Source organism: Cavia porcellus, unplaced genomic scaffold (genome assembly GCF_034190915.1).
Source record: "Cavia porcellus strain 051 isolate PalLab524CR breed Dunkin Hartley unplaced genomic scaffold, mCavPor4.1 scaffold_23, whole genome shotgun sequence".
In the NCBI taxonomy this organism is placed as follows: Eukaryota; Metazoa; Chordata; class Mammalia; order Rodentia; family Caviidae; genus Cavia; species Cavia porcellus.
This window is the reverse complement of record NW_026947506.1, coordinates 42,215,803-42,227,619: the sequence shown is the minus strand read 5'-3', so window position 1 is coordinate 42,227,619 and position 11,817 is coordinate 42,215,803.

Genomic DNA, 11,817 nt, shown 5'->3' with positions numbered 1-11,817 from the left:
ACTTTCTCCTAAGTCCTTGGAAAGCTCGTGTTTTATTTCCAAAGTCAGACCCAGGAGGTTTGTCTTGAAACTCAATGCTTAAAACTGTTGTGGCGTCCTATACCTGTTATTACAGCACCCTGGGAGGCTAAGGCAGGAGGACTGCTATAAACTCAAAGCCAGTCTTGGCTACCCTAGTGAATTCAAACACATCCTAAACTACATAGCAGTCTCAAAAGAAAAATCTAATCTTACTGTAAGTCTAGCAGGAAGTGCAAAGGCTAAGACCATCTAAATAATCTTGTTAACTGAGGACATGATGAATACCAACATCATTCAAAGTGTTCTGGGAACAGAAGAAACCTTGGAGAACCAAGACACGGTGGTGAGTCGTGGAGCAGAAACCAAGGCCAAGGAAGAGACAAAACCAGGTAGAGACATAAGAAATTATCAAAGGAGTGTGACCCCAGGAAGCCAGAGCATTGGAACCCCAGACCGCAACCGCCAAGAACACACCGGAAGCCAGGCATGGTGGTGAACTCCTGCAACCCAGATGGAGCCCACCCTGGGCAAATCAGTGACTACAGAGATGCTATCTCAAGATAAAAAATAAAAGGGGTGGGGATGTAGCTCCGTGAAAATGCCTTGGGTTCAATCCCCTGTGCCATGGTGGTAGTGGTGTATGTGAGGGATGGGACTGGAACAGGGACAGGGACAGAAGCACTTGCTAGGCAGCACATATGTCACACCTCCAAGTGCTGGAACCATATTTTCTTTCTTTTTCTATTTTCTTTCTTTCTTTCATTTGCTTTTTGAGGCAGGGTGTCACCAAGCAGTTCAGACTGGCGTTGAATTCACTATATAGCCCAGACTGACCGCAAACTCACGGCGATCCCCCTGCCTCAGCCTCCCGAGTGCTGGGATTACAGGCATATGCCACCACATCTTGTTTGGGGCCCCTTTTTCATTATGACATACGTCTTATAACACATAGACTCATAACAATCGGTATCCAAGGCAGCTCGATCCTGGTGGCCGGGCAGAGCTGAACCTTGGGACTGAGGAGAGACTGACAGCCGAGGGCGCGGGAAGGTTTTAACCCACGCGAAGGACTTACCCCACCCTGCCATGTCCGCGCAGCCCCCAGCGGCTGCAACCACCAGGTCCTTGCAGCTGCACCAGCAAGGCCCCAACCTGTTCGGAGTCGAAGCCTCAAGGATCAGTCGCCAGCCCTGCTGGGCAACTCAGCGCACGGCTCGGCTCGTGGTCCCGATGTGCACTGCGCTCCCTATGCCACTGCGCCACTGCCAGGCGTCTCCCGCGTGAGCAGCCAGAAAGGCAGGTTGCCAGGCAACGAGGTTAGATAGGTCGCTGCCCTCAAAGTGCTCCCAGAATCCTCCACGGGGGCGAGAAGAGTAGCCAGCCCATAGTTTGGGTCCTACTCTTCTTTCAGCTTAGACAGACGGATCCCAATCTGACTGCTCTTTTCTCTAGATGGAGGTAAAAATTCTGTTTCAAGTATCCGGGGCCTCTTCCTGTAGTGGCTTCCTCTAAGGCTTTGGCTCTTTTTTTCCTTCTTACTTTCTTTCTTTTTTGGTACTGTAGTTTGAACCCAGGGCCTTCTCACTGAGCTACGTCCTCAGTCCTTTTTTATTTTGAGACAAGGTCTCACTAATTTGCTAAATTGCCCAGACTGGTCTTGAATTCGTGATCCTTCTGATTTAGCCTCCCAGAGTGCTGGGATTACATGCTTGTGCCTCCATGCCCAGGGGCTCTGGCTTGTAGGGCAACCCAATACCTCTCCGATCAGATTCTGGTAGTTGCCAACTTTTGCTGAAACTTCCAGGGACAAAACAGATGCATACATTTGGAGATTACCCATGATTCTTTTGATTTTTGCTTTTTTCTTAGTCAGTTACAAAGATTATGTGGAAAACTGCATATTCTGAAGCCAAACCTTGTCGGCATTTTATTGTTTTTATATATTTATTTACTTTTGGTACTGGGAATCAAATTCAGGACCTTGTGCTTGCCAGGCAGGTGCTTATGCCACTGAGTTATATCCCTGACTGTTGTGGGCATTTTAATCTTTTTTTTTTTTTTTTTTTTTAACACTATGTGCATGCATTTGTCAAGAAGTGATGGCATGATTTGTTGCTATTCTTCAGCCCTGTTTGAACTCTGCAGCAGGGGTAGAAGAAAGCACATGGCCTGGTTTGGGGAGGAATTTTTACTACTGTCATAATCAGTGTGTCATAATGCTCACCAAAACTGAATAGCTAAAACCTGTTGTACTTCCAGGCTTTGAAATTCCTTCATGTCTTCACTTGCCTGTGATATATTTGGAGCTGAGCCCAATCTCTGTTCCCCACTGCAAGGTCTTCGTTACTTTTTTGTTGCTGGGACAAAATACCCAATACCCACAAGTTTAAAGGAATACAGATTTATTTTACCTCACAGTTATAGAGGTTTTAGCCCATAGTCAGCTGGCTCCAAGGCAGGGTAGCATGAGCATCACAGAGGAGAACAGTTCCTGGCATGGCAGGGAGAAAACAGCAAAGCATCCTTCTTTCCCTTTTTATGCCATCCAGGCTGCAAGCCTATTGGTTGGTGCCCCCACACCCAGGGCGAGTCTTCCCTCTTCAGTAAGTCCATCATTCACACCCAGAACTGTGCTAAATCAATCAGTGGACTGATTCAGTATCACGCATCCACAATCCAGTCACCTCCCCAAAGCCTCATCTTCTGAGCCATATGAGGCTTTGGGGGAACATCCAGCTATAAATTGTAGCAGTCCAATTGTAGTGCTCCCCATACCTGTGATTTATAAACTCTTTCTTGAATAAAGTCCTCCTTTCTGTCTGGCACAATTGTCTATTAATGATATTTTAAAAATTTAACATTGTATACCAGGCATGATAGTACATGTGTGTAAACTCAGCTATTTGGGAGGCTGAAGCAAGACAATCACAATGTCAAGACCATCCTGGGAAACAGTGAAAATCTGTCAAAAAAAACAGACTGGAGATACAGTTCAGTGGGAAAGCACACAGGTAGCGTATCCAAGTCCTGGACTCAATCCCTAGTGCCACAAAACCAAAAAACACTAAGTGTGCTTTTCCATCTTCTTGCAGCAGCAGCTCCCCTGGCTTGTGTTCCTGAATACCTGGGTCCTCTGAGTGGTCAGTGCATTGCTCACCCTCGTGACTTTTCACTCTGCCCTTTTTGCTGATCTCCATCCCTTGCTAAACCAGGCCCTGCGTTTTCTCCAGCTGCAGAGATTCCAAACATGACAGTTGAGAAGCCAAGAACGATGCTAACCCTCCCCGCCACGTGCGTGCTTCCCAATGGGCCCGGGCTCTTGCTGGGGGAGGAAATTCTTGGATTCATCCTTGCCATCACATTGCCTGTGAATTTTCCCCAAACTTCCTGTACGTTGTACTAGAGTTTGGGTATGCTTTGTCCCTGCCAAAACTCGTGCTGAAGTGCGGTTGCCAACGTCACAGTGCTGGGAAGTGGGATTTTAAAGGATTAATGTCTTTCTTGAGAGACTAATGAGTTCTCTCAGGAATGGATTAGTCCGTGAAGGGTTTATTAACAGTGAATTAGCCTGTTACCTGCCTTTCTCTTCTCTTTTCCACCACACACAGATCAGCACAAAGCCCTCACCAGAAGCCACTTGTATCACAGACAGCTGAGTTAGATAGAAATGAATATACAGAGAGGAGCTGGGCCCTTGAAGACATTAGCACAGCAGGTGAAACATAAAGTTGTGGCTGGAGGAGAACTTGAAGAGAGACGGCTTTAAAATGCAATAGGCAGGCAGGAGCCTCCCCAGAGATAAATAGCAACTTGTGATTGTACTGTAATTAGCACCACCTGAGCCAGTGGGCCCAGACAGGAACTGGATGCATAGTGGGTGACCAGAAGATCCAGGCCCATCTCTTCCCAAGAATGCCTTTGCTCTTTCCATTACCCTTGCTACATGACTCATTTCCAATATTGACCATGTGACTACACTTGTTACTGAATAGGTTGATTGTAATTTGACCCATGTAGTAGTACCCATGCTGTGATTTTGCTGTATAAATTTCTCCTAACAAAAGGCTTCATTGGCCACTCACTGGGGATCTCTCCTGCAAAGCCAGGAGCTTTTTTTCCTCCTAATTTCCAATAGAATTCTCCTTTCTTCTTTGTTCTCAACTTCATTCCTCAGTGTTGTGAGATCGACTTCCGGCCTCCAACACTGAGATAGATAATTCTCTGTCTCTCTTTCTGTCTCTTCTGATGATGGTGGTTGGTACTGAACCCAGGATCTTCACACTTGCTACATCCCAGTCCTTCCTTCCTTCCTTCCTTTCTTACTTTCTTTTTTTTTTTTTCACTTTGAGACAGGATATCATTAAGTTGCTAAGTTTTCCAGGGTATGATCAAATCTTCCTTCCAGTCTTTCTGCCTCTCAGCCTCTCAGAGTGCTGGGACTACAGCTGTGTTACACCACACTGGGCTAAACTTCTTGTCTTTTTTTTTTTTTTTGTCTTTTTCATTTTTATCGGTACCAGGGATCGAACTCACGACTGCCTGCTTGCAAGGCAGGCGCTTATGCTGCTGAGTTAAATCCCCAGCCCCAACTTCTTGTCTTTATAAATTACTCTATAACCTTAAATTATAAATGCAGGCACAGCATTCCATTATACCAACTGAAAACAGACTAAGTCTAACACGAACTTTCAACTCCACTCTACTTTTAGTAAACAATCTCACCTGTATCTATTTGGCAACTGTATATTTTTATATACATTTTTAGAGCAAAATGTGAAATAAAGGAGAGTATGAAAATAATAAATATATGGGGCTGGGGGTTTAGCTCAGCGGCATAAGCACCTGCCTTGCTAGCAGGCGGTCGTGAGTTTGATCCCCGGTACCGATAAAAAGGAAAAAGACCAAAAAAAAAAAAAAAAAAAAAAAAAAGAAAATAATAAATATAAAAGACTCCACCTACTGGAATAATCAAATACTGATAGTGTGTTACATCTCTGCCAAGCTTTTATTTTTCCCTTCCTTCCCTCCTCCACTCCTTAACTCTCACTTTTGTCAAGCTTTTTTTTTTTTTTAAGTCAAAACGTTTTTAAATGAAAAAACTCATTTCAACAAAATTTCAACAAAAATGAAATATTCTTTGGCAAATATACTCCAGAAGCAACCCTCTCCCACTTTTCCTAGAAGCAAATAATATAATAAATTTTCTGATTTTTTTTTTTTTGACACAAAGTCTCATTCTGTAGCTCAGGTCGGCCTTGAACTCACTATGTAGCTCAGGCTGATTTTGAACTTACAGCAATCCTTCTGCCTCAGCCTCCAGAATGCTGGAATTATATTGTATGTCATCATGACTGGTTCAAATTTTCTGATTTTGCACACCTAAATAGGGTATCAATTAAAACGTAATGTAGTGTTAGATATAATCTCACTGGTTTAAAATGCCATGTCTTATACATTGTTCCACAGACACAGATTAGACATTGGTGGTTGCTGGAGATGAGGGTAGATGTGGATAAGAGACTGCTAAATGCTTCATAACTAGATAGAAGTCGTGGCAGTGAAACAACATGAATGTGGTGCCGCTGGATTGTATGATTTAAAAATGATTTACACAGACATGGGAATAATCCCAGGATTTAGGGAGGCTGAGGTAGGACGACTACGAGTTTAAGCACATCCTGGGCAATTTAGTGAAAACTTGTCTCAAAAATCACACATACACACACACAGAGGCCCTGGGTTCAATCTCTAGTACCACAAAAACCATCAATCATTTAACTACTTCTGTACTCCAGGGTGGGCAGCAGAGGCAGCCCTTGGATGGCAGAAGATTTAAGGACTATCTAGATGAGGGGTGATGGTTGCTGTCACTTCACACCCTCGCTTAAAATCCAGAGAACAAAGCCGGCTCCTTCTAACAGCCTGCCAACCTTTCTACAACCTGGCCCTGAATTCAGGGCTCCTTCCACCCTCCTGGACCCAGCTCTCTTTCACTGCTGCTCCCCTCACTTCTCCTTGCCGGGGTTCTCCTCCTTTGCTCTTCTCCCTGCCAACACCTGCTTATTCCTCAGGTTTTGGTTTCAATGCTGTTCCCACCTGGAGGCTTCCCCTGGCCTCCCGGAATGGATTAGTTTTCATCACGCCTTTCTTTTCTAGAATCCACCAGACCACAAGCTCCGGGAGGGAGGGATATTTTCTGAACACTGCATTTTTCTTTGCCTCAAACATGGTAAATACTGAATCAGGATTGTGAATAGAGGGAAGAAATGTACGTCTCCCAAATTCAGAGTTTTTATTCCTGTCCTCCTTCCAACACCTCCTCCTGTGACTTTTTAGCCTTAAACATGCTTATTTCTTGTTACCATTCCTTAAACCATTTCTCTTGATGTCTTCTTACCATTACCTCCTTTTTTGTTTTTGACACAGGGTCTTATTATGTAGCCCGGGCTGGTCTCAAACTCACAGCAATCTTCCTGCCTCAGCCTTCTGAGTGCTGGGATAATAGGTGTGTGCCACCACACCTAAAATTATTGCTTTATTCTTTCTTTTGAATAGTGACAAATTTCTTGAAATAGCATCTCATCACTTCTTTGTTATTTCTAATGTTTGTCTGTCTCCCTTCCAAGTTTGGTAGTTCCTGAAAGAAGCCAGTCTTGTTTATTTTTCTGTTTTCCACAGTCTCTTGCATACAATTAGTGCTCAGCAGTGTTTGCTGACTTGATGCTAACTTATGGCAGTTACTTTAAACAATATAGGGAGGGGGTAAAATGAACATTCAACTTTTCAATGTCGGTCCTGTAGGAGAAAGTAAATTCAATTATAGGAGATATAGAAAATGATTTTGATTTTTAGCTTAGAAACAGACCATCTTGAAGCAGCACAGCCCCCTGTTGGTCCCCACATGGTATTTTCAGCCCAGAGGGAGCAGAGTTACATTAATGGGGGGCTCTGAATCATGTATGTACAGGGCAGTTGCTGAGGAGACCTGTGGAATAGTGAATGGTGACAGGAGTCATGGGGGGCAGCTCGGTGGCAGAGTGCTTGTTTAGGATGCATGAGGCCCTGGGTTCCAGCCCCGGCAATGCTGGGGAGGGCTGAGGAGGAGCAGGGGACAGAAGAGGGAAGCATGGGGATCTCTTGAGGTGACAGAAATGTCATGCCAGCTTTCAGAGTGTTCTCAGTTGGCTCACTGTGACTTGTGAATGGAGAGCCGGTAGGCTGAGAGGCAGGCCTGTCCTCCTGGCCAAGATTCAGCAATGGCTCTACCTCTTATCAAAGTAAACAGAACCTTCTTAGCCTGTGGGCTCCCCACCCCGCTCAGTCCTGGGATTGAAACCAAGGTCTTCATGCTGAGCAATATCCCCAGCCCTTTTATATTTTTTTGAGACAAGGGCTCAGTAATTCACTAAATTGCTCAGGGTGGGCTGGAATTTGTTGTGATCCTCTTGCTTCAGCCTTCCAGAGTTGCTGGGATGACAGGCATGTGCCATCAAGAGGTTACCTTGAGTCTTCATTCACAGTGTGATGGTCTCTGGAGGTGGTGACTTTGGGAAATGATTAGTAAGAAAGCTGGAGCCCTTGCAAATAAGATTGGTGCCCTAATGAAATGCAAGAGATCATCTCTCTCTCCCTCTGCCACAAGTACAACAAGAAAATGTCTGTTATGGTTTGTGTCTGAATGTCTCCCCAAAGCCTAATGCAGACATGGGGGTAGGCTTCCAGAATTTGTGATTTATTCAATGCTGGGTTTATGGGTGTGAGTGCTACACCTATGCTAGGGTGGGTGTGGCCTACATACAATAAAAAGGACAGAGAGTCTTCTATGCATTCTCCTCCCTTTTTGCACTTCTTGCTTTTGCTGTCTTCTGGCTGCCATGAACTATTGTCCTCAGCCATGCTAATCTGCCTTGGGGTCAGCTAATTATGGACTGAAACCTCCACAAACTGTGAGCTAAATAAATCTTTCCCTCTTTAATTTTGGGTGTTATTTTGTTGCAGCAATGAGAGAAAAGTAACAAAGACAAAATTTGGTGCTGTTATAGAAAACTAAATTAGACAAAAATATTATATGCAGTCAGAGAGGGGTAGGTCCTCAGAGGAGCCAGTGCAGAAGAAAAGATGCCTTGCAACTGTAGAGGGGAGAGATAACTCCCACTATGAGCCAGGTCTGAAGACAAAACATAAGACAAATGCACCCACATACTTCCCAAGGATTAACTTCAGGCATTGATATTACTTTTTTTTCTTTTTGGTCTTTTTAAAGGCAGGGTTTCATTATATGGTTCAGGCTGGCTTTGAACTCACTTGGTAACACAGACTGGCCTCCAACTTGCAGTGATTTCTCCTGCATCAGAGGGACTGATGTTCTAAATAGTATTGATCTTGAGGAAGCCAGGAGTCCCTAACCCAGCCCCTACAGGAAAACCCCTGTTCTGTACTCATGCCTGTTCACTTCCCCATTTAATCAATATACCTGAGCAATTATACTTGTACTCTTGTTAGTTGACCATAGTTCTGTTCCACCTCATGCCCACTTTGCAATTTCCCATTTTTCCCCACCTAGGACTTGCCTTTGTGTTTTTTCTCTATAAAATCCTTTAAGAAAAGCAGAGTCCTTGGCAACCCATTCAGGACCTCTTCTTTTTTGGACAGAAGTTTTCTTTCTCTCAATAAATATATTCTGCTCTTAACCTCCATTTTTCCTAAAATTCATTCTTTGATTTTATAGAACATTAACTCATACTGGACACTTAGCAGGTTAGGAGTTTCTTTCCCCTGTATCAGTACCAGGGAAGTGGGGTTGTTGCTGTGACTATACCTGACCTTGTGGTTCAAGAGCCTTTGGGAATGGCTTGTGGGAAGATTAGGGAAAGATTTGGAGATGTCACTTGAAAGACTGGTGCTGAAAATCCACAGGCTGTTCTGTATGGGAGATTCTGGTCAGAGCTCAGAAGACTAAAAGGCTGACAGAAAGGCTGCCAGTAAAGACCAGGTCCAAGAGGTTACTGCTGGGGAGAAGGATTGCATTGGCTGTTTGATTCCAGATAATGTGTGTTATGGCTTGGCACAAAGTTTGTCTGCATTTTGCCCATGTCTGGAGACTTTGCCTGAGATTAAGATTAAGGGCAGCCGACTAATCTGGCAGAAGAAATTTCAAGGCAGTTGAATGTTGAGGTGGTGGCATGCTACTTTGGGGGCTTTTAGTCATATTTATGTTGAGAACCAACAAAAAGGCCAGAAGAATGATTTAAAACGTGAGTTTGGTCAGAAAGGAAGCTCTAGTAAAGCTGTGGACTGCAAAGATAGAGCTGAAATCTTGACTATTGAGAAGGAACAGCAGAATAGAAAAGATGGCCTGAGGGATCACAAGAAGCAGCAAATCCTTATCCTTTGCAGTCTCAAACTGCAAATGTGAAATGTTGCTTTGAGGAGAAAGCTGCAGAGCACCATGTTCCAGAATGGTGGCAGTAGGGGCTGGGGGTTTAGCTCAGCAGCATAAGCACCTGCCTTGCAAGCAGGTGGTCATGAGTTCGATCCCCGGTACCAATAAAAACGAAAAAGACAAAAAAAAAAAAAAAAAAAAAAAAAGACAGAATGGTGGCAGCATAAAAATTTGTTCCAAAGAATTAGGTTCAGAATGCCCAGCAATCCAGGCACTCAATCCCTGTAGCCAAGAGAGAATAAAGCCTGGCTACTATTCCAGCTGGCAGTGGACCTTAGCATCATCCATGTGGTGCTGATGTTAAGTGCATGCAGAATGCAAGAGTTCTGAGGTTAAAAAGGCTTCCACCCAGATTTCAGAAGAAGGCCTCAGAGGCCAGACAATGTATCCCTGAGAAGGCAATGTGTGAAGCTGTGTGAAGCCAAAGGTACGGTGGAGACATCAGAATTTTGGAGAAGACAGGAATGTGGATCATCTAAAGAAAGCTGCTAGAATTGATCAGAGTGAGCCTAAAAGCTGTACAACTACCAGAAGTGCAACAGGGGCAGAGTTACACAAGCCTTTTGGAGCTTGCAATTTACCACAGATTGCTTTGAATGTTCCACATAGAACTACAGGACTTAATGTTTACCTTGCTGGATTCTGGACTTGCTTTGGTCCCATTCCTTGGTATCCATCCCCATTTGCACTATTTGGAATGGTAATGTTTATCTTGTGACATTGAATGTTGGAAATGTTTTGCTTTGGATCTCAGAGGAGACTTGGGACTTTTCAGCTGAAAGTTTTTAGGACTTTGGCAATTCTTAGAGATGGGCTAAAATCCCTTTTGCACAAAGAGATATGCATGAGTCTTTGGGGGGCCAGGAGCAGAATGTTATGGTTTGTGTCTAGATGTTCCCCCAAAGCCTCATGTGGTCATGGTGGTGGACTTCTAGAGTTTGTTCATTGTCTAATGCTGGGATTGGGGGTGTAGTGCTACACCTACCCTGGGTAACCTGTATACAATATAAGGGACAGAAGGGGTATTTTCTCTCCTTTTGCTCTTGTTGCTTTTGCTGTCTCCTGCCTCCATGAATTAATAATGTTCCTCTGCCACACCACCCTGCCTTGGAGCCACTGATTATGGACTGGAACCTCTACAAATTTTGAGCTAAATAAACCTTTCTTTCCTTAACTTTGGGTGTCAGATTTTTTTCTTTTTTCTTTTCTTTTCTTTCTTTCTTTCTTTTTTTTTTTTTTTTTTTGTACCAGGGATTTAATTCATGACCTTGTGCTTCCCAGTCAGGCACTTGTACTGCTAAGCTAAATCCCTGGCCCTTGTGTCAGCTATTTTGTCCCAGCAGTAACAGAAAAGTAACGAAGACAGTGTCCAAGGTAGGAACAGCGATCTCACCAGGACTCCTATCTGCTAGCACCCTGATCTTGGCCTTGCCAGCCTCCAGAACTGTGAGAGATAAATGTTTGTTATTGAAACTACCCAAGGCTATGGTATTTTGTTACAGCAACCTGCATGGACTAAGATAGGACTGGGGGATACAGTTGAATGGATTAAGAGAGCCTAGGACTCAAGCTTATCTTTAGCTTGGTCACAACTTTTTAGCTTTGTTTCCCCATTTTTTGGCTTATAATTCTATGCCATCACCTGAACGTACTTTTCCTAAACTCAGTCCTTTTATTGTACCCAGCCACCACCACCCCTTCATTCTACCTGGTGAATCAGATGTGTCCTTTTGGGACCAGTGACCATTCAGAGACAGCCTTTCCCAGTCATTCCATTTGGGAATGGTCTCACTTAGGACAGAATTTCTCAGCACATCTCCTGTGCTCACCTCCCAACACTGTCTGCCCTTGGTTTCTGGATCCCACATTCCCTTGCTCCTCTTCCTACCTCTCATGCCATTTTCCAAGCTGCTCCGTTAAATGAGCCTCAAGACTCCACTCTGCAGCTTCTTTTCTCATTCTTCTGATTGTGGTTTCAATCACCATCAAATTGCCTCACCTCTGACCTGAGTTCCAGGCATCCCTCAGCATCTCCTGGGTTCTCCAAGGAAACCCACTGAGAGCATCTCCTTCCTCAGGGGGTTGGACTATCAATTCCATAAGTCAGTAAAAACCTCAGAGCCCTCCTTGAAAGCTCCTCTCCAGCACCCTCCAACCCCAACACAATGCTTCCCTGTCTCTGTGGCCATTCCTCTCGTCTCACTTACTACTGTCCTTTGCCTAGGCCATTATACCAGCTGTCTTCTGGGCTTGCCTATCTGCTCCTGGTCCGTTTGGGTCTGGTGTCCACACTGCACCCAGGTATCTTTTCCAACTGCAAATCTTGCCCTGCTGATTTTTCAGATTCATTTAGT